Below are 20,508 nucleotides of genomic sequence, written 5' to 3'. Positions count from 1 at the left end.
GAAACTGAAAGAATATGTGACCACCAAGCTGGCCCTGCAAGAAATATTAAGGGGGTTTCTATAAAAGGAGAAAGACCCCAAGAGTGATATACAACAAAAATTTACAGGGACAATCTATAGAAACAATGTCTTCACAGGCAACATGATGACAATTAATTCATATCTTTCAATAATCACTCTCAATATGAATGGCCTAAACAGACGCTCCCATAAAATGGCACAGGGTTGCAGATTGGATAAAAAGACAGGACCCATCCATGTGCTGTCTACAAGAGACTCATTTTGAACCTAAAGATACATCCAGACTGAAAGTGAAGGGATGGAGATCCATCATCCATGCCAGCGGACCTCAAAAGAAAGCTGGGGTAGCAATTCTTATATCAGACAAATTAGATTTTAAACTAAAGTCTGTAATAAGAGACACAGAAGGACACTATATCATTCTTAAAGGGTCTATCCAACAAGAAGATCTAACAATTGTAAATATCTATGCCCCCAACATGGGAGCAGCCATCTATATAAGCCAACTGTTAACCAAATAAAGAGTCATATTGATGACAATACGTTAATTGTAGGAGACCTCAATACTCCACTCTCAGCAATGGACAGATCATCTAAGCAGAAAATCAACAAGGAAACGAGAGCCTTGAATGATACATTGGACCAGATGGACCTCATAGATATTTACAGAACATTCCACACTAAAACAACAGAATACTCATTCTTCTCGAGCGCACATGGAACTTTCTCCAGAATAGACCATATACTGGGTCACAAATCAGGTCTCAACCGATACCAAAAGATTGAGATTATTCCCTGCATATTCTCAGACCACAATGCTCTAAAACTGGAACTCAATCACAAGAAAAAATTTGGCAGAAATTCAAACACTTGGAAGCTAAAGACCACTGTGCTCAAGAATGTTTGGGTCAACCAGGAAATCAAAGAAGAACTTAAACAATTCATGGAAATCAATGAGAACGAAAACACATCGGTCCAAAACCTATGGGATACTGTAAAGGCGGTCCTAAGAGGGAAATACATAGCCATCCAAGCCTCACTCAAAAAAATAGAAAAATCCGAATTCACCAACTAACTCTACACCTTAAAGAACTAGAGAAAAAGCAACAAACGATGCCTAAGCCACGCATTAGAGGAGAAATAATTAAAATTAGAGCAGAAATCAATGAATTAGAAACCAGAAACACAGTAGATCAGATCAACGAAACTAGAAGTTGGTTCTTTGAAAGAATTAATAAGATTGATAAACCACTGGCCAAACTTATCCAAAAGAAAAGAGAAAGGACCCAAATTAATAAAATTATGAATGAAAGGGGAGAGATCATGACTAACACCAAGGAAATAGAAACAACTATTAGAAATTATTATCAACAACTATATGCCAATAAACTGAGCAATCTGGATGAAATGGAGGCCTTCCTGGAAACCTATAAGCTGCCAAGACTGAAACAGGAAGAAACTGACAACCTGAATAGGCCAATAACCAGTAACGAGATTGAAGTAGTGATCAAAAACCTCCCCAAAAACAAGAGTCCAGGGCCTGATGGATTCCCTGGGGAATTCTACCAAACATTCAAAGAAGAAATAATAGCTATTCTACTGAAGCTGTTTCAAAAAATAGAAACAGAAGGAAAACTTCCAAACTCATTCTATGAGGCCAGCATTACCTTAATCCCCAAACCAGGCAAAGACCCCATCAAAAAGGAGAATTTCAGACCGATATCCCTGATGAATATGGATTCCAAAATCCTCAACAAAATCCTAGCTAATAGGATCCAACAATACATTAAAAGGATCATCCACCACGACCAAGTGGGATTTATCCCCGGGATGCAAGGGTGGTTCAACATTAGCAAATCAATCAATGTGATAGAACACATTAATAAGAGGAGGGAGAAGAACCATATGGTCCTCTCAATTGATCTAGAAAAAGCATTTGACAAAATACAACATCCTTTCCTGATTAAAACTCTCCAGAGTATAGGGATAGAGGGAACATTCCTCAAGTTCATAAAATCCATCTGTGAAAAACCCACACAAATATCATCCTCAATGGGGAAAAGCTGAGAGCCTTTCCCTTGAGATCAGGAACACATCAAGGGTGCCCACTCTCGCCACTGTTGTTCAACATAGTACTAGAAGTCCTAGCAACAGCAATCAGACAACAAAAAGAAATAAAAGGTATTCAAATTGGCAAAGAAGAAGTCAAACTCTCTCTTTTCGCAGATGACATGATACTTTATGTGGAAAACCCAAAAGACTCCACCCCCAAATTACTAGAACTCATCCAGCAATTCAGTAATGTGGCAGGATATAAAATCAATGCACAGAAATCAGTTGCTTTCTTATACACTGACAACGCAATTGTTGAAAGAGAAATTAGAGAAACGATTCCATTTACAATAGCACCAAAAACCATAAGATACCTCGGAATTAACCTAACCAAAGAGGTAAAGGATCTATACTCTAGGAACTACGGAACACTCATGAAAGAAATTGAAGAAGACACAAAAAGATGGAAAAACATTCCATGCTCATGGATCAGAAGAATAAACATTGTTAAAATGTCTATGCTACCCAGAGCAATCTATACCTTCAGTGCCATCCCGATCAAAATTCCAATGACATTTTTCAAAGTGCTGGAACAAACAATCCTAAAATTTGTATGGAATCAGAAAAGACCCCGAATCGCCAAGGAAATGTTGATAAAGAGAAACAAAGCTGGGGGCATCATGTTGCCCGATTTCAAGCTCTATTACAAAGCTGTGATCACCAAGACAGCATGGTACTGGCACAAAAACAGACATATAGGCCAATGGAACAGAGTAGAGAACCCAGATATGGACCCTCAACTCTATGGTCAAATAATCTTTGACAAAGCAGGAAAAAACATGCAATGGAAAAAAGACAGTCTCTTCAATAAATGGTGCTGGGAAAATTGGACAGCCACATGCAGAAGAATGAAACTCAACCATTCTCTAACACCATTCACAAAGATAAACTCAAAGTGGATGAAAGACCTCAATGTGAGACAGGAATCCATCAAAATCCTAGAGGAGAACATAGGCAATAACCTCTTTGACATCACCCACAGCAACTTCTTTCAAGATACATCTCCAAAAGCTAGTGAAACGAAAGCAAAAATGAACTTTTGGGACTTCATCAAGATAAAAAGCTTCTGCACAGCAAAAGAAACAGTCAACAAAACAAAGAGGCAATCCACAGAATGGGAGCAGATATTTGCAAATGACACTAGAGATAAAGGGCTGGTATCCAAGATCTATAAAGAACTTCTCAAACTCAACACCCAAAAAACAAATAATCAAGTCAAAAAGTGGGCAGAAGATATGAAAAGACACTTCTCTGAAGAAGACACACAAATGGCTAACAGACACATGAAAAAAGGTTCATCATCATTAGCCATCAGGGAAATCCAAATCAAAACCACACTGAGATACCACCTTACACCAGTTAGAATGGCCAAAATGGGCAGGGAAAGAAACAACAAATGTTGGAGAGGTTGTGGAGAAAGGGGAACCCTCTTACACTGTTGGTGGGAATGCAAGTTGGTACTGCCACTTTGGAAAACAGTGTGGAGGTTCCTCAAAAATGTAAAAATAGAGCTACCCTATGACCCAGCAATTGTACTACTGGGTATTTACCCCAAAGACACAGATGTAGTGAAAAGAAGGGCCATATGCACCCCAATGTTCATAGCAGCAATGTCCGCAATAGCCAAACTGTGGAAAGAGCCGAGATGCCCTTCAGCAGATGAATGGATAAAGAAGATGTGGTCCATATATACAATGGAATATTACTCAGCCATCAGAAAAGATGAATATCCAACTTTTACATCAACATGGATGGGACTGGAAGAGATTATGCTAAGTGAAATAAGTCAAGCAGAGAAAGTCAATTATCATATGGTTTCACTTATTTGTGGAATATAAGGAATAACATGGAGGACATTAGGAGAAGGAAGGGAAAAATGGGGGAGGAATTGGAGGGAGAGATGAACCATGAGAGACTATGGACTCTGAGAAACAAACAGGGTTTTAGAGGGGAGGGGGGAGAGGGGATTGGTTAGCCCAGTGATGGGTATTAAGGAGGGCCCATACTGCATGGAGCACTGGGTGTTATACGAAAACAATGGATCGTGGATCACCACATCAAAAACCAATGATGTATTGTATGGTGACTAACATAATAAAATTTAAAAAATATGTATATTTTAAATGAAAAAAATATATAGAGAACAGAGAAGATCAACATTTACCTTTATATCTTAATTGCATGTCTGGAATTTCAGATGAGAAAGTTGGGACAATAATGAGGGGGGATTGTCATGGTTTTCTAAATAAATCTTATTGGTTGTGTTATTTTATTCTCTTATTTTCTTTATAGCCAACATGAAACAAAGGTTACACCCTGGTTCTGGTGAAGAGAAGGTATCTCACTGTTTATAGCAGATGAATAGAAATGGATTGGGATATGGATTGTTTGGTTGAAGTATTGCTTTATAATTTTGGTGACTATTCAAGTTAGTGTTCTTTCCTTATAATTAGGTTTACTAATATAAAATTCTTGTAGAACATTAGGACTTTCCGGTTTGGTTTAGAGCTGGAAGAGACATTGCCCCATATATTCTGGATTTCCGAGTCCTGACTTATACATGGAAAAACTTTTTTTTTTTTTTTTTTTTAGATTTTATTTATTTGACAGAGCACAAGCAGAGAGAGAGAGAGAGAGAAGCAGGCTCCCTGCTGAGCAAGGAGCCCGATGTGGGACTCGATCCCAGGACACTGGGATCATGACCCAGGCCGAAGGCAGCCGCTTAACCAACTGAGCCACCCAGGCGTCCCAAAACTTTTTTTTTTTTTAAATATTCAAAACCACTTTGTATGTTTGGATATTATTAGTAGGCATGAGGCAGGATGTAAAGGTTGGTAGTTCTGACTGTGAGTTAGACCTCAGTATGTGTTCATTTACTAGCTCTGTGATTTTGGGCAAATACTTAACCTCTCAGTGCTTCAATATCCTCACCTTTTTTTAAAATTTATTTTTATTATCAACATGTAATATATTACTTGTTTCAGGGGTACAGGTCTGTGATTCATCAGTCTTACAGAGTACACAGCGCTCACTACAACACATACCCTCCCCAGTGTCCATCACCCAGCCACCCTGTCCCTCCCACCCCCCTCCACTCCAGCAACCCTCAGGTTGTTTCCTGAGATTAAGAGTCTCTTATGGTTTGTCTCCCTCACTGGTTTCATCTTGTTTCATTTTTTCCTCTCTTCCCCTATGATCCTCTGCTTTGTTTCTCAAATTCCTCATATCGGTGAGCTCATATGATAGTTGTCTTTCTCTGATTGACTTATTTCGCTTAGCATAATACCGTCTAGTTCCATCCACGTCACTGTAAATGGCAAGCTTTCATTTTTTGATGGCTGCATAATATTTCATTGTATATATATACTACATCTTCTTTATCCATTCATCTGTTGATGGACATCTAGGCTTTTTCCATAGTTTGGCTATTGTGGACATTGTTGCTATAAACATTGGGGTGCAGGTGCCCCTTTGGATTACTACATTTGTATCTTTGGGGTAAATACCCAGTAGTACAATTGCTGGGTCGTATGGTAGCTCTATTTTCACTTTTTGAGGAACCTCCATACTGTTTTCCAGAGTGGCTGCACCAGCTTGCATTCCCACCAACAGTGTAGGAGGGTTCCCCTTTCTCCGCATCCTCGCCAACATCTGTTGTTTCTTGACTTGTTAAGGTGTAAGGTGGTATCTCATTGAGGTTTTGATTTGTATTTCCCTGATGCTGAGTGATGTTGAGCACTTTTCCATGTGTCTATTCATCATTTGGATGTCTTCTTTGCAGAAATGTCTGTTCATGTCTTCTGCCCATTTCTTGATTGGATTATTTGTTCCTTGGGTGTTGAGTTTGGTAAGGTCTTTATAGATTTTGGATACTAGCCCTTTATCTGATATGTCATTTGCAAATATCTTCTCCCATTCTGTCGGTTGTCTTTTGGTTTTGTTGAATGTTTCCTTTGCTGTGCAAAAGCTTTTTATCTTGATGTAGTTCATTTTTTGCCCTTGCTTCCCTTGCCTTTGGCGATGTTTATAGGAAGAAGTTGCTGTGCCTGAGGTTGAAGAGGTTGCTGCCCCGTGTTCTCCCCTAGGATTTTGATGGATTCCTGTCTCACATTTAGGTCTTTCATCCATTTTGAGTCTATTTTTGTGTGTGGTGTATGCAAATGGTCCAGAAACAGATTGCTGCATGTGGCTGTCCAATTTTCCCAACACCATTTTTTGAAAAGACTGTCTTTTTTTCCATTGGATATTCTTTCCTGCTTTGTCCAAGGTTAGTTGACCATAGAGTTGAGGGTCAATTTCTGAGTTCTCTATTCTGTTCCATTGATCTATGTGTCTGTTTTTGTGCCAGTACCATGCTGTCTTGATGATTACAGCTTTGTAATAGAGCTTGAAGTCCGGAATTGTGATGCCACCAGCTTTGCTTTTCTTTTTCAACGTTCCTCTGGCTATTTGAGGTCTTTTCTGGTTCCATCAGTATCCTCACCTTTAATATGGGGCTAACAGTGGTGCCTCCTTCACAAGGCTGATAAATTCCTAAGTGGTTAGGAATGTGCCCATTGAATGATGAGCTCAAGAAATAGGTGTTTTGTATTATCACAGGATTATTTGGCAAAAGCAAGCAGCCTACTGAGGGGTCAGAGGTAGAGACCTCTTTCCTGTGGCTCTGACTATGCAGGACTTACACAGCTGGGAGTAGAGTGTTTAGAAAATCTCCTAGTGCCCTTTTCATTTTTCCTCCCTCAACCTTTAAAGTTCACTTGACTGAAATAAAAATAAATAGCAACAGTCATCCCACCAAAAGAAATGTCATAATGGCAAAATATGCAAATACTTAAAAAAATAATAAATTAGGGGGGCGCCTGGGTGGCTCAGATGGTTAAGCATCTGCCTTCGGCTCAGGTCATGATCCCAGGGTCCTGGGATCGAGCCCTGCGTCAGGCTCCCCGCTCAGCGGGGAGCCTGCTTCTCCCCCTCCCTTTGCTTCTCCCCCTGCTCATGTTCTCTCTCTCTCTCCCTGTATATCTCTGTGTCTCAAATGAATAAATAAAAAAATCTTTAAAAAAAAACAAACAAAACCCCCCAAAATAATAAATTAGGTACTTAAAGGAAAAGAATGTATTAACCAAGACCTTATTACCCTCCAGGTTCTGTGCTCATTTCCTGCAGTGTGTATTTTGTGGAGTTGAAATGGGAGCGTGTGCTAGATTTCTGCTTTGTTCTACTAATTTCAGGTTTGTTTTTTTTTTTTTTCCCATTCCCCACTCCCAACATCACTGGTGTCAGCAGTCTAACATATGCTTTGATTGGGATGTCATCTCTGCAGTAATTTCAGGTTTGTCTTTTTTTAATGGACAAGTGTTTGTGTGTTGATGGAGTTTACAGCCTTGTCTGTTGATATATACCATGGTGTGTTGTGTTTCCCTTTTGTTAGGCTTTTGATTTTGTTCTGAGCAGTTAGCGACTTTCAACTAACATTCTATGAAGAATTACAGTCTTCCTGTTTTCTTTCTCTGTGGATATAAAATGTATGCATCTTCCTTCTTTCTTATAGCCCTGCCAGATGCTTACCATTGCCCACTCACATTGCACGTGGGTGGGTGTGCAGTGGGATCTCTGATCAGAACTTCCCCACTGGCTCCTCTGTGTTGGGGGGTGCGGGAGGGTCAGCCCTTGACCCTGGTGTGCCAGACAGATGGAATCATGTCACCTATGCCCTGGTGTGAAAAAGTCTTAAATTGTTTTAATTTGGGTTTCTTTACTGAAAAGCAAGACTGTGCCTATTCAATGTTTGCTTATTTTTTTTAATGAAAAGCAAGATTGTGCCCTTAGGGGATCATCCTCTTTTTCTGGATCTCTTGACCACATTGTTCTTCCCAGAGTGAGAATGCTGAAGCAAGCAGCAGCATGCTCCTTCTGCTCACCTCTTGGTCTGTATTTGCTAATAATGTATTAACAGGGAGGTTTCACAGTAACATGCAAGGAACAGCCACTCGCTCAGCTTCTCACACATTTTAGAAAAGAAAAAAAAGTTAGTATTCATACAAATTGTTCCACCTGGTGAACTGATAAAGCTCTGGGTGGTTCTGTGACCAGTAATAATATTTCTCAAATGGTAAGGGTTGTGGGAGCTCACATTCCCGGATGTGAGTTGCGCAACAGCATTCAGGAAAGAGTCTGTGCTGCTTGCCTCCCTCCTTGCCCTAGCGCCAGCGCTCGAGAAGTTGAGGTTACTAGTCCTCAGTGCCTGTTTGTCTCTCTCGAGATCTATGTGCACCCACATCTCCCCTCTCCTTCACAGTGGCCTCCCGGGAGGAGGTGACCCACCTAGCTCCATTTGTCGCAGTCGGGCTGCAGCCGTTGGATGGGAGGGAGATTGCAGCTTCACAGACCAGCATTCCACACCGTTGCTGCTCAGACGGGAGTGAGGTTGAGACCCTTTGGGAAGTTAGTGATCACAGGCCCTAAGAGGTAAACTGAAACTATTTTATTCAATAAAACTAGGTATAAATGCCTTAGCATTTATAAACCTGCAGCAGGATAATTAACTGAAATTCAGTACGTGTTCTATTCTCTTTTTTCAATTCCAAGACAGCAGCTGGACTTTGGTGTTCCCTTGCCTTCAGGGGGCTTTATGTTACAGGGCTGAAGGCAGAAGTTTCTGGAATATGATCTCATTCCCCTTAAAAAAATCACATATGCTAAAATTGGCTTGTGTGTGTGTGTGTGTTTGTGTGTATGTGTATGGTTCTGAGAGTTGAAACACACGTATAGATTTGTAACTGTCACAACAATGAGAATACAGAACAGTTCCATCACCCAAAAAAACACTCTTGCTACCCCTTTGTAGTCCTAAATCCTGCCCACCTGTTTGCTCACCCTGTAGTTCTACCTTTTCCAGAATATCATATCAGTGGAATCTTAGAGCATGTGACCTTTCCAAACTGGCTTCTCTCAGTATTTGTGGTGTTGACTGTATTAGCAATTTGTTCCTTTTATTGATGAGTAGCATTCAAGGTGAGGATGGATGTCAATCCATTTACCAGTTGGAGGATGTTAGGATATTTTCCAGTTTTTGCCAGTTGTGAATACAGCTGCTACAAACATTTGTCATACAAGTTTTGTGTAAACATGTTTTTGCTTTTTCTAGGGTAAATACCAAGGTATGGGGTTGCTGAGTCACACACTAAGTCTCTATTTAATTTGGAACTGCTTTCTTTTCAGAGTGGCTCTACCGTTTTGCATTTCCAGCAGCAATGTATGAGAGTTTAATTTGTTCTCCTTGTCAGTGCCTGGTATTGGAATTTCTTAAAAATTTTAATGTTAGCTATTCTAATAGACCTATAGTGGTATCTCATTACAGTTTTAATTTGCATTTCCCTAGTGGTGAATGATGTTAAACATCTTTTCATGCGCTAATTTCCGTCCCTTTGTTTTCTCTGGAAGTGTGTCAGTTCTAGTGTTTTGCAAGTTTCTTTTTGATTGGGTTGTTTTCTAACTGTTCAGGTTTTTTTCTCTAACTGTTCAGTTTTAATAATTCTTTATATATTCTCTATGCAAACCTTTTGTGGGATATGTGGTTTGCAAAGATTTCTTCACAGTTTGTGGCTTGTCTTTTCATTCTCTGAGCAGCGCCTTTCATACAGCAAAAAGTTTTAATTTTGCTGAAATCCAGTTTATTGATGTGCCTTGTATAGATTTTACTTTTTGTGTCTTATTTTAAAAAGTCCAAGCCATAATGATTTCCACCTATGTTTTCTTCTAAAAGTGCTGTACTTTCATATTTTATGTTTAGAGTGATGATAAATTTTGAGTTAAGGGATGCCTAGGTGGCTCAGTCAATTAAGCATCCACCTTCTGCTAAGGTCATGATCTCAAGACCTGGGATGGAGCCCCATTTGGCTCCCTGCTCAACAGGCAGTCTGCTTCTCCCTCTCCCTCTGCCTCTCCCCCCGACTTGTGCTCAGCTGCACTCTCTCTCTCTCTCTTGCTCTCATATAAATAAATAAATCTTTAAAACAATTTTTTTTTGAGTTAAGTTTTGTGCTGGGTATGAGGTTTACATTGAAGGGTTTTTTTTTTTCCCTTTGCATGTGGATTGTTCCAACACCATTTATTGAAAAGAATATTCTTACTCCATCAAATTCTTTTGCAATTTTGTCAGAGATCAAATGGCCGTATTTGTGAGTCTGTTAGTGAATTCTCTGGAATCTATTTCATTGACGTATGTGTGTTATGTTTATCCCTTCACCAATACCAAACTGTCTTAGTAATAGAGATTTAAAGTAACTCTTCTTTTTTCCTTTTTTTTTTTTTTACTTAAATTCAGTTAGCCAATATATCGTCATTAGTTTCAAATGTAGAGTTCAGTTATTCATCAGTTGCATATAACACCCAGTGCTCATCATTATCACATGCCCTCCTTAGCGCCCATCACCCGATTAACCCATTCCCCCAACCAACTCTCCTCCAGCAACCCTCAGTTTGTTTCCTATAGTTAAGAGTGTCTCATGGTTTGTCTCCCTCTCTGATTTCTTCCCATTCAGTTTTCCCTCCCTTCCCCAATGGTTCTCTGCTCTGTTTCTCATATTCCACATATGAGTGAAACCCCATGATAATGGTCTTTCTCTGCTTGACTTATTTCACTTAGCATAATCCCCTCCAGTTCCATCCACGTCGATGTAAATGGCAGGTATTCATCCCTTCTGATGGTTGAGTAATGTCCCATTGCATATATGAAACACATCTTCTTATCCACTCATCTATTAAAGGACATCTGGGCTCTTTCCATAGTTTGGCAACTGTGGACATTGCTGCTATAAACATTGGGGTGCAGGTGCCCCTTTTGATCACTACATTGTATATTTGGGGTAAATACCTAGTAGTGCAATTGCTGGGTCGTAGGGTAGCTCTATTTTTAACTTCTTGAGGAACCTCCATACTGTTTTCCAGAGTGACTGTACCAGTTTGCATTCGCACGAACAATGTAAGAAGGTGCCCCTTTCTCCTCATCTTTGCCAACATTTGTTGTTTCCTGACTTGTTCATTTTAGCCATTCTACTGGTGTGAGGTGGTATCTCATTTGGTTTTGATGTGTATTTCCCTGATGCCAAGTGATGTGAAGCATTTTTTTCATGTGTCTGTTGGCCATTTGTATGTCTTCTTTGGAGAAAAGTATGTTCATGTCTTCTGCCCAGTTCTTGACTGGATTCTTTGTTTTTTGGGTGTTGAGTTTGATAAGTTCTTTATAGATCTTGGATACTAGCCTTAACGTAACTCTTAAAAATAGGTAATATAAATTCCCCAGTTTTATTCCTTTTTTGTTGAAATACTTTTGGCTGTTCTAGTTCCTTTGCCTTTCCATGTGCATTTTAAAACCCGCTTTTCTGGGGCGCCTGGGTGGCTCAGTTGGTTAAGCAACTGCCTTCGGCTCAGGTCATGATCCTGGAGTCCTGGGATCGAGTCCCACGTCAGGCTCCCCGCTCAGCGGGGGGTCTGCTTCTCCCTCTGACCCTCTTCCCTCTCGTGCTGTCTCTCATTCTCTCTCTCAAATAAATAAATAAAATCTTTAAAAAAAAAAAAACCCGCTTTTCTGTATCAATTCTGCTGGGATTCTGTTGGAATTAGGTTAAATCTACAGCTCAGTTTGAGGAGAATCACTGTTTCAATCCTTTGGATAAATACCTAGTAGTGTAATTGCTGGGTCGTAGGGTAGCTCTATTTTCAACTTTTTGAGGAACCTCCATACTGTTTTCCAGAGTGGCTGCACCAGCTTGCATTCCCACTGACAGTGTAAGAGGGTTCCCCTTTCTCCACAGCTTTCTTTTGATTAGCATTAGCATGGGATAGCTTTCTTTCTCTCTTAATCTATGTGTGCCTTTATATTTAAAGTGGGTTTCTTGTAGACAAAATATAGTTGGGTCTTGGGGCACCTGGCTGGCTCAGACTGTAGAGCCTGTGACTCTTTTTTTAAAAAAATTTTTTTATTGTTATGTTAATCACCATATATTACATCATTAGTTTCAGATGTAGTGTTCCATGATTCATTGTTTGTGCATAACACCCAGTGCTCCATGCAGAACGTGCCCTCTTTAATACCCATCACCAGGCTAACCCATCCTCCCACCCCCCTCCCCTCTAGAACCCTCAGTTTGTTTTTCAGAGTCCATCGTCTCTCCTGGTTCATCTCTCCTCCGATTTCCCCCCCTTCATTCTTCCCCTCCTGCTATCTTCTTCTTCTTCTTCTTTTTTTTTTTCTTAACATATATTGCATTATTTGTTTCAGAGGTACAGATCTGTGATTCAACAGTCTTGCACAATTCATGCCACTCACCATAGCACATACCCTCCCCAGTGTCTATCACCCAGTCACCCCATCCCTCCCAGCCCCCAACACTCTAGCAACCCTCAGTTTGTTTCCTGAGATTAAAAATTCCTCATATCAGTGAGGTCATATGATACATGTCTTTCTCTGATTGACTTATTTCGCTCAGCATAACACCCTCCAGTTCCATCCACATCGTTGCAAATGAGCCTGCGACTCTTGATCTCAGGTTTGTGAGTTCAAGCCTCACATTGGGTGTGGAGCATACTTAAAATAAATAAATAAATAAATAAATACACACACACACACACACACACACACACACACACAGTTGGGTCTTATTTTTCTACCTGCACTGACAGTCTCTGTCTTTTGATTAATGTATTTAGACCATTCACATTGAAAGCAATTATTGATATAGTTGGATCAATAACTACCATATTTGTAACTGTTCATTGCATTTATTCTTTTTTTTTTTTTAAGATTTTATTTATTTATTTGAGAGGGGGAGAGAGAGAGAGAGCAGAGGGAAGAGCAGAGGGAGGAGCAGAGGGAAAAGGTCAAACTGACTCCATGTTGAGCTCATAGCCTGATGCAGGGCTGGATCCGAAGACCCTGAGATTATGACCTGAGCTGAAATCAAGAGTCAGACGCTCAACCAGCTAATCTGCCCAGGTGCCCCTCTTTTTTTTTAAATAAATATTTTACTTTTAACTAATCTCTACACCCAGTTTGGGAATCAAACTCAGAACCCCAAGATCAAGAGTCACATGCTCTTACCAACTGAACCAGTCAGGCGCCCCTTCTTTGTTTCCTTTTTAAAAAAAATTTTTTAAAATTTTTTCTGCCTTCTCTGTTTTTTTAAAGATTTTATTTATCCATTTAGTTGACAGAGAGAGAGAGAGAGCACAAGCAGGGGGAGCTGCACGCAGGGGGAGAAGCAGGCTCCCCACTGAGCAGGGAGCCCGATGCGGGGCTCGATCCCAGGACCCTGAGATCACGACCTGAGCTGAAGGCAGACACTTAACTGCCTGAGCCACCCAGGCGCCCCTGCCTTCTCTGGTTTTAATCAAGCATCTTATGTGATTCTGTTTTCTCTCTTCTCTTAGCATATCAACAATTTTGAAAAAAAATTTAATGGTTGCTCTAGAGTTTGCAGTATACAGTTAACAACTACAGGTGACCCTTGAACAATGCTGGGGTTTAGGGGCCTGCCCCACAGCAGTTAAAACTTTGGACTTCCCAAAAACTTAACTAATAGTCTGCTATTGATTGGACACCTTACCTATAACAAACAGTTGACTAAAATTTTGTATGTTATATATGTTATATACTATATTCCTACAATAAAATAAGGTTAGAGAAAAGAAAATATTATTAAGAAAATCATAAGAGAACACACATTTACAGCACTGTATTTATCGAAAAAATCTGTGTATAAGTGGACCCATGCAGTCCAAATGTATGTTGTCCAAGGTTCAGTTGTAATCTGTCTACTTTCAGATAACACTGTACCACTTTACGGATAATGAAGGTAACTCAGGACAGAATATTCCCAGTTCCTCCCTCCCATTCCTTCTAATATTGCTGCCATTTATTTCACTTATCCATAAGCTGTAATCACCCAGTATGTTGTTGTTTTGAGTTTGAACAGTTATCTATTAAATTAGTTAAGAATAAGAAAAAAGATTTTATTTACCTTCATTTATTTTTGCTTGCTTGGTTTCAGAGAAGTTGGATGTAATTCTTTACTTTGCTTCTCTATAGTGTTAAAGAACAAAAATTCAGTTGAGTGTATGAGAAGATAGAATTGGCTCTATTAAGCAATTCATGAATTGAGGTAGCATCCCATCTAGCAAGTAGAGGGGAGCTCAGAGGAGTTGTACAAAATAGAAGATTTTTGTAAAAGGAGGGTGGGGGCAAGAACGTTACTAGCAAAAGAAAAGAAAGGATTGTTTCAGGCAAGGTCACCTTCCCTTAGGGGAAATGCAGGGGTAAGGTGGATTACCTCATCTTCATTTGCGGAGGGTGGCAAGGGCCCATGGGTCAGATTGCCTTGCTGGTGCTAATCAGAAAATTCCAACCAGTTAAGACTTCATTTCTGGGGCAGGTTGAAAGTACAATTAAGTTAGGTATTAAAACCCGGTTTAGGGACTTGGCCCAAGTGCCACCAGTTTGTGCGTGTGGTTTCTTTTTAACAGTAAGTAAAGTACTCCCCACCCCCCCCCCCCGGCTTTTTTTCATGATTTATCTTTGGTTTCCTGTAGTTTGAATATGATATGTGTAGGTGTAGGTTTTGGGTATTTATCCTGGTTGGTGTTCTCTGAGCCTCCTGGATATGTGGTTTGGGATCTACCATGAACTTTGGAAAATTCTCAGCCATTAATACTTCAAATGTTCCCTCTCCTTTCTGTGTTTCTTTTCCTTCTCATATTCCAATTATGCGTATGTTTCAGTGTGCTGGTGAGTGTGTCAAAGGCAGTCTTCATTTCTTTTATAGTATTTTGATTTCTGGCATCTCCTTTTGATTCTTTGAGTTTTCATCTCTCTGCTTCTATTACCTCTGTTTTTGTAGGTTGTCCACTCTTCTCTGTTAGAGCTCCTAGCATATTAATCATAGTTATTTTAAACCCCTAATCTGATCATTGTGAAATCTTTTCTATATTTGAGTTGAGTTCATGTTTGCTTTGTCTCCTCAGACATTAGCACACCTTCTAATTTTTTTTTAAGATTTATTTATTTGAGAGAGAGAAAGTGAGGGGGGAGGGTCAGAGGGAGAGGGAGAAACTCCAGGCCAAGCATGGAGCCGGACATGGGGCTCGATCTTGAGACCCCAAGATCATGACCTGAGCCCAAACCAAGAGTCAGATGCTTAACCGACTGACCCCACACCTTGTAATTTTTTGTTGAAAGTGGGACTTGACACATGGGGTAATAGGAACTGAAGTAAATAGACCTTTAGTGTGAGGTTTTGTTTTTCTGGGTAGGACTTAGGCTGTGTTTGATGTTTGCTGTAGTTGTAGATGTCAGAAGCTTCAGATTCTTCACATGTCCTTTTCTGTCTCTCTACCATCTTTGGGTTTCCCCAGAAATACCATCTGAAATTGAGTCTTCAGCTTATGTCTCTCAGTTGTAACCTGCTGCTTTTATACGGAGCACTGTTGATGTGGTGAGCTGTTGGGCATGGAAAACAGTCTGCAATCCTGAGTCAAGTCTCAGGTTTTTGTGGGACTGAGGCCCTGGAGTGTGCCTTTGGGAAGACTTTCTCAGCCTTTACTTTTTTGTTGTTTTTCCTCCCTATTGTGAGACAGAAAGGCTAGGGGAGGCCCCAGTTGTCAGTCTTCCCCCAGGTGAGATAAGGCTTTGATAAAATACTTTTCCTTGTGGGAGGGCCTTTGGTATGGGCGGGTTTTCAAGATGGCTAACTTTTCTCTGGGAGCATTTCATAATGGTTAGTTTTAATCTCACCTCTGTCCAAAGCATGAGGGATTTTTTTCCTCTCCAGTCTATACCATGAGAAGCTGGTGGGACTCCTGGAGTAAAAACTCATGAAAGCATGTTCCTCCCCTTTCCTCAAGACTGGGCCCAGGAGTTTTAAACTCCACTTTCCACAGTTAGCCTCCAGCAGTTGTCAGTTGCTGTTTACAAGTTTAACCAGTCAAGGGCTCTGGAGGGTTCTGTTCCAGCAAAGCTGTGGTTCTCTGTATTCCCGGGTCTTTCTCTGGTTTTTAGGGTAGAAGTTTTCCCTGTAACCTCATTCTGATGGATCCAAAACAGACTGTTGATTTTCATTTTGTTCAGCTTTTTTTCTTGTGGGGAGTACTGGTACTATTTACATGTTGGAACTGATATAAGAAAGTTTCGTCAGTTTTTGCTTCTTGTTTTGTTGGCCTGTTTTTAAGTATATAGTAGTCCCCTTTTATCTGCAGGGGATATGTTCCAAGACCTCCAGTGATGCCTGAAACTGGATTGAACCGAACCCTACATGTACTATGTTTTTTCCTTTACATACATATATACCTATGATAAAGTTTAACTTACAAACTAGGCACAATAAGAGATTAACAACATTAATAACAAAATAGAGCAATTATAACAATATACTGTCATCAAAGTTATGTGAATGTTGTCTCTTTTTCTCAAAATGTTTTACTGAACTGTACTCATCCTTCTTGTGGTGATGTGAGAAGATAAAATGCCTACAAGAGGAGATGAAGTGAAGTGAATGAAATAGGCATTTTGATGTAGTGTTAGCCTACTGTTGACCTTACCACAGGTCAGGAGGATCATCTGCTTCCAGACCTTGGCTGAAACCCTGGAAAGTCAAACTGTGGATAAGGGAGAATTACTGCATTTACATTTAGGATTGTTACGTCTTCTTGGTGAATGGACATTTTGAAATCATTATTTAATGTTCTTCTTTATCTCTGGTAATTTTCCTTACTCCAGAGTGTACTTCTGATATTAATATAGTCACTCCAGATGAAAAAAAAATGCATTTTGAAATCATTATTGAAATATTCCTCTTTATTTCTGGTAATTCTCCCCTATTCCAAAATCTACTTCTTCTATTTATATAGTCACTCCACATGAAAAAAAATAGCATCCTTCTACTTATATTGGAAGTGGATTTCTTGTAGAGAGCATATTTGGGTCTTCTTTAAAAAATTTCAATCTGGGGGCGCCTGGGTGGCTCAGGTCATGATTCAGCTCAGGTCATGATCCCAGGGTCCTGGGATCGAGCCCCACATCAGGCTCCCTGCTCGGCCAGAAGCCTGCTTCTCCCTCTCCCACTCCCCCTGCTTGTGTTCCCTCTCTCTCTGTCAATTAAATAAATAAATAAAATCTTAAAAAAAAATTTCAATCTGATAGTTCTTCTCTTTTTATCAGTATGTTTAGACTATTTACCATTTAATGTAACTATTAATATGTTTGGATTATTTAAATCATTTTATTTGTATTCTGTCCTCTGTGTAGGTATGTGTGTACTGAGGTATAATTGACATATATACCTTTTTATTTTTCTCCCTTAGCTCGATTGCTTGAATGTTTTTTAGCATTCCATTTTAATCAATCTACTGAGGTTTTTGACGATGTATCTCTGTATAGTTGTTTTAGTAGTTGTTCTAGGGAATTACAGTATTCATATTTAACTTTTCTGTCTACTTAGAAATAAGTTGCAGGGCGACTGGGTGGGTCAGTCAGTTGAGCATCTGACCCTTGGTTTCGGCTTAGGTCATGATCTGGGGTCGTGGGATCGAGCCCTGAGTCAGGCTCTGGGAACTGAACATGTGAAATCTGCTTGAGATTTTTTTCCTCTCCCTCTCCAACTCTCCCTCGTCCTCTGCTCCTCCCCAACTTGTGTGTGTGCTCTCTTTCTCTCTCTCTAAAATAAATAACATCTTAAAAAAAAAAAAAAAGAAAGGATGCAGTGTGCCTGTGTGGCTCAGTCGGTTGTGTCCAACTCTTGATTTTGGCTCAGATCATGATCTCAGGGTTGTGAGATCAAGCCCTGCATCAGGCTCTGCACTGAGTGTGGAGCCTGCTTAAGATTCTCTGTCTCCCTCCGCCCCTTTCCTGCTCTCTCTGTAAGAAAAAAAAAGGGAAGAAAGAAAGAGATGATGCCACTTCAAGTAGAACATAGAAGCCATACTATCACATAGGTTCCTTTACTTATGTGTTACATCTTTATAACATTGAAGATTGCTACAGTGTTACATGTTTTGCTTTCTGCTATCATACCTGTTTTAAAGAACTCAAAAGAAGAAAAAGTCTCTTATACTTACATAGCTATTTGACATTTCTATTGCTCCTCCTTTATTCCTAAAATTCCACTTTCCCCTTGGTATTATTTCCCTTCCATCAGAAGAATTTTTCTTTAGCATTTCTTTTAAACCAGGTCTGTTGGTGACAAATTTTCTTAGTTTTTCTTTACCTGACCATCTGTTTCTTTTACTTTCATATCTGAGAGATATTTTGCTGCTGTTACTCATAGTCCTCAGGTAGCTGCCCCCTTCTCCATCTGTTAGGGAGAATAGACAATGAGTATCTTGGTAATGGGCATTAAACTTCATGAGGGAGATCCCTGAAGACTAGGAAAGGAACAGGGTACTGTAGGCTTCTAGAGAAGAGATCTTCAGTTTGTTGAAGATTCTGGGGAAGTACAGGCTTTCAGAGGGAGAGGTTAACAGCTGATGGAACACTCAGGGATTCTGGGCCCCAGGCCTTGGCTCAGCAAAAATTCCTGTGCCCATTTTGGCACAGATAAACAAAGGCCACCTGACTTTCAGGGTCATGAGCTGCCTACTGACTTAGGACAAGTTGATGGCTTTATAAATTTTAGGTTCCTTTTGCTAGAGGCTTTCTGCCACAAAGAAGTTCAAAAATACATGAGAGTTAGATATTGCCCCTCATAACCTTGCTTCTTGGTTATAATAAAAAGGAGTCTTGGACTATACATTATACAGTCATCGATTATACAACACTTAATAGCAATCAGGCAAAAAAAAACTATATATGCATTCTGTTCAGTGATGCCATGGAATCCAAGATTTCATCCTTTCTTGTGCTCTGATCGCTGCTTTGCACAGGGAAAGATGCTATACATCAAAGAAGATGCTATAACTTTCTTGAGGTTGGGTTATTTTATAATTGTCACCAAGCAGCCAGAAATTCTCTATGTAATGACTAGACACAGGATCTTTAGGAATCAAGCTACTGCCTCTTGGATTCTCATCCTCCCAAGGTGAAGGGTGGCTCTAATGTATCTAATCCATATCTGGAAACTTTTTCATTAAGTTTTTAAATTTTATTTCCAGTATAGTTAACACACAGTGTTATATTAGTTTTCAGGTGTACAATATAGTGATTCAACAATAATTCTATGGAGAAATGTCTGTTCATGTCTTCTGCCCATTTTTAATTGGATTGTTTGTTTTTTTCGGTGTTGATTTGTATAAGTTCTTTATGTATTTTGGATGCTAACTCTGCATTGGATATCTTCTCCCAGTCAGTAGGTTGTCTTTTAGTTTTGATGATTATTTCCTTTGCTGTGCAGAAGCTTTTTATTTTGATGAGTCTCAATAGTTTATTTTGTTTTTATTTCCCTTGCCTCAAGCGACCTATCTAGAAAAATGTTGCTGCAGCTGATGTCAGAGAAATTACTGCTTGTGCTCTCTTCTACAATTTTTGTGGTCTCAGGTCTCACATTTAGATCTTTAATCCATTTTGAGTATAATTTTTTTTTTTAAGATTTTATTTATTTATTTGACAGAGAGAGACAAGGCAAGAGAGGGAACACAAGCAGGGGGAGTGGGAGAGGGAGAAGCACGCTTCCCGTGGAGCAGGGAGCCTGATGCAGGGCTCGATCCCAGGACTCTGGGATCGTGACCTGAGCTGAAGGCAGACGCTTAACGACTGAGCCACCCAGGCACCCCCATTTTGAGTATAATTTTGTGTTTGGTGAAAGAAAGTGGTCCAGTTTCATTCTTTTGCATGTAGCTGTGCAGTTTTCCAATGCCATTTGTTGAAGAGACTGTCTTGCCCACTGGATATTCCTTCCTACTTTCTGGAAGATTAATTGACCATATAATTGTGGGTTTTTTCCTGGGTTTTCTGTTCTGTTCTATTGATCTATGTGTCTATTTTTGTGCCAGTTCCATACTCTTTTGATTACTACAACTTTGCAATATAGAATCAGGTTTCTTCCTTTTCAAGATTGCTTTGGTTATTTGGGGTCTCCAATTTTTTCCTTTTCAAGATTGCTTTGGTTATTTGGGGTCTTTTGTGATTCCATACAAATTTTAGGGTTGGTATTTTCTTGTGAAAAATGCTATTGGTATTTTAATAGGGATGGCATTAAATGTGTAGATTGCTTTGGGTAGTATAGACATTTTAACAATATTTGTTCTTCCAATCCATGAGCATGGAATGTCTTTCCATTTTTTTGTGTTGTCTTCAATTTCTTTCATCAGTGTTTTATAGTTTTCAGATACAGGTCTTTCACTTCTTTGGTTAGGTTTATTCCTAGATATTATTTTTGGTGCAGTAGTAAA

The 20,508-nt window shown here is 39.7% G+C and overlaps 1 protein-coding gene and 1 non-coding gene across 2 annotated transcripts in view; one reads left to right on the top strand and one right to left on the bottom strand.

Annotated features, from left to right (window-relative positions):
* Window positions 1-20,508, top strand: part of NINL (ninein like) — a 173,115-nt gene that overhangs the window by 10,294 nt on the left and 142,313 nt on the right. The gene's annotated exons all lie outside the window — the stretch shown is intronic.
* On the bottom strand, window positions 7,394-7,454 carry LOC116642122. The gene has a single exon (XR_004301305.1). It is a non-coding gene; the product is annotated as a small nucleolar RNA SNORD104 (small nucleolar RNA).

Source organism: Phoca vitulina, unplaced genomic scaffold (genome assembly GCF_004348235.1).
Source record: "Phoca vitulina isolate PV1807 unplaced genomic scaffold, GSC_HSeal_1.0 scaffold22, whole genome shotgun sequence".
NCBI lineage: Eukaryota > Metazoa > Chordata > Mammalia > Carnivora > Phocidae > Phoca > Phoca vitulina.
The sequence above is the reverse complement of the archived record's forward strand: the minus strand, read 5'-3'. Positions and strand labels throughout refer to the sequence as shown.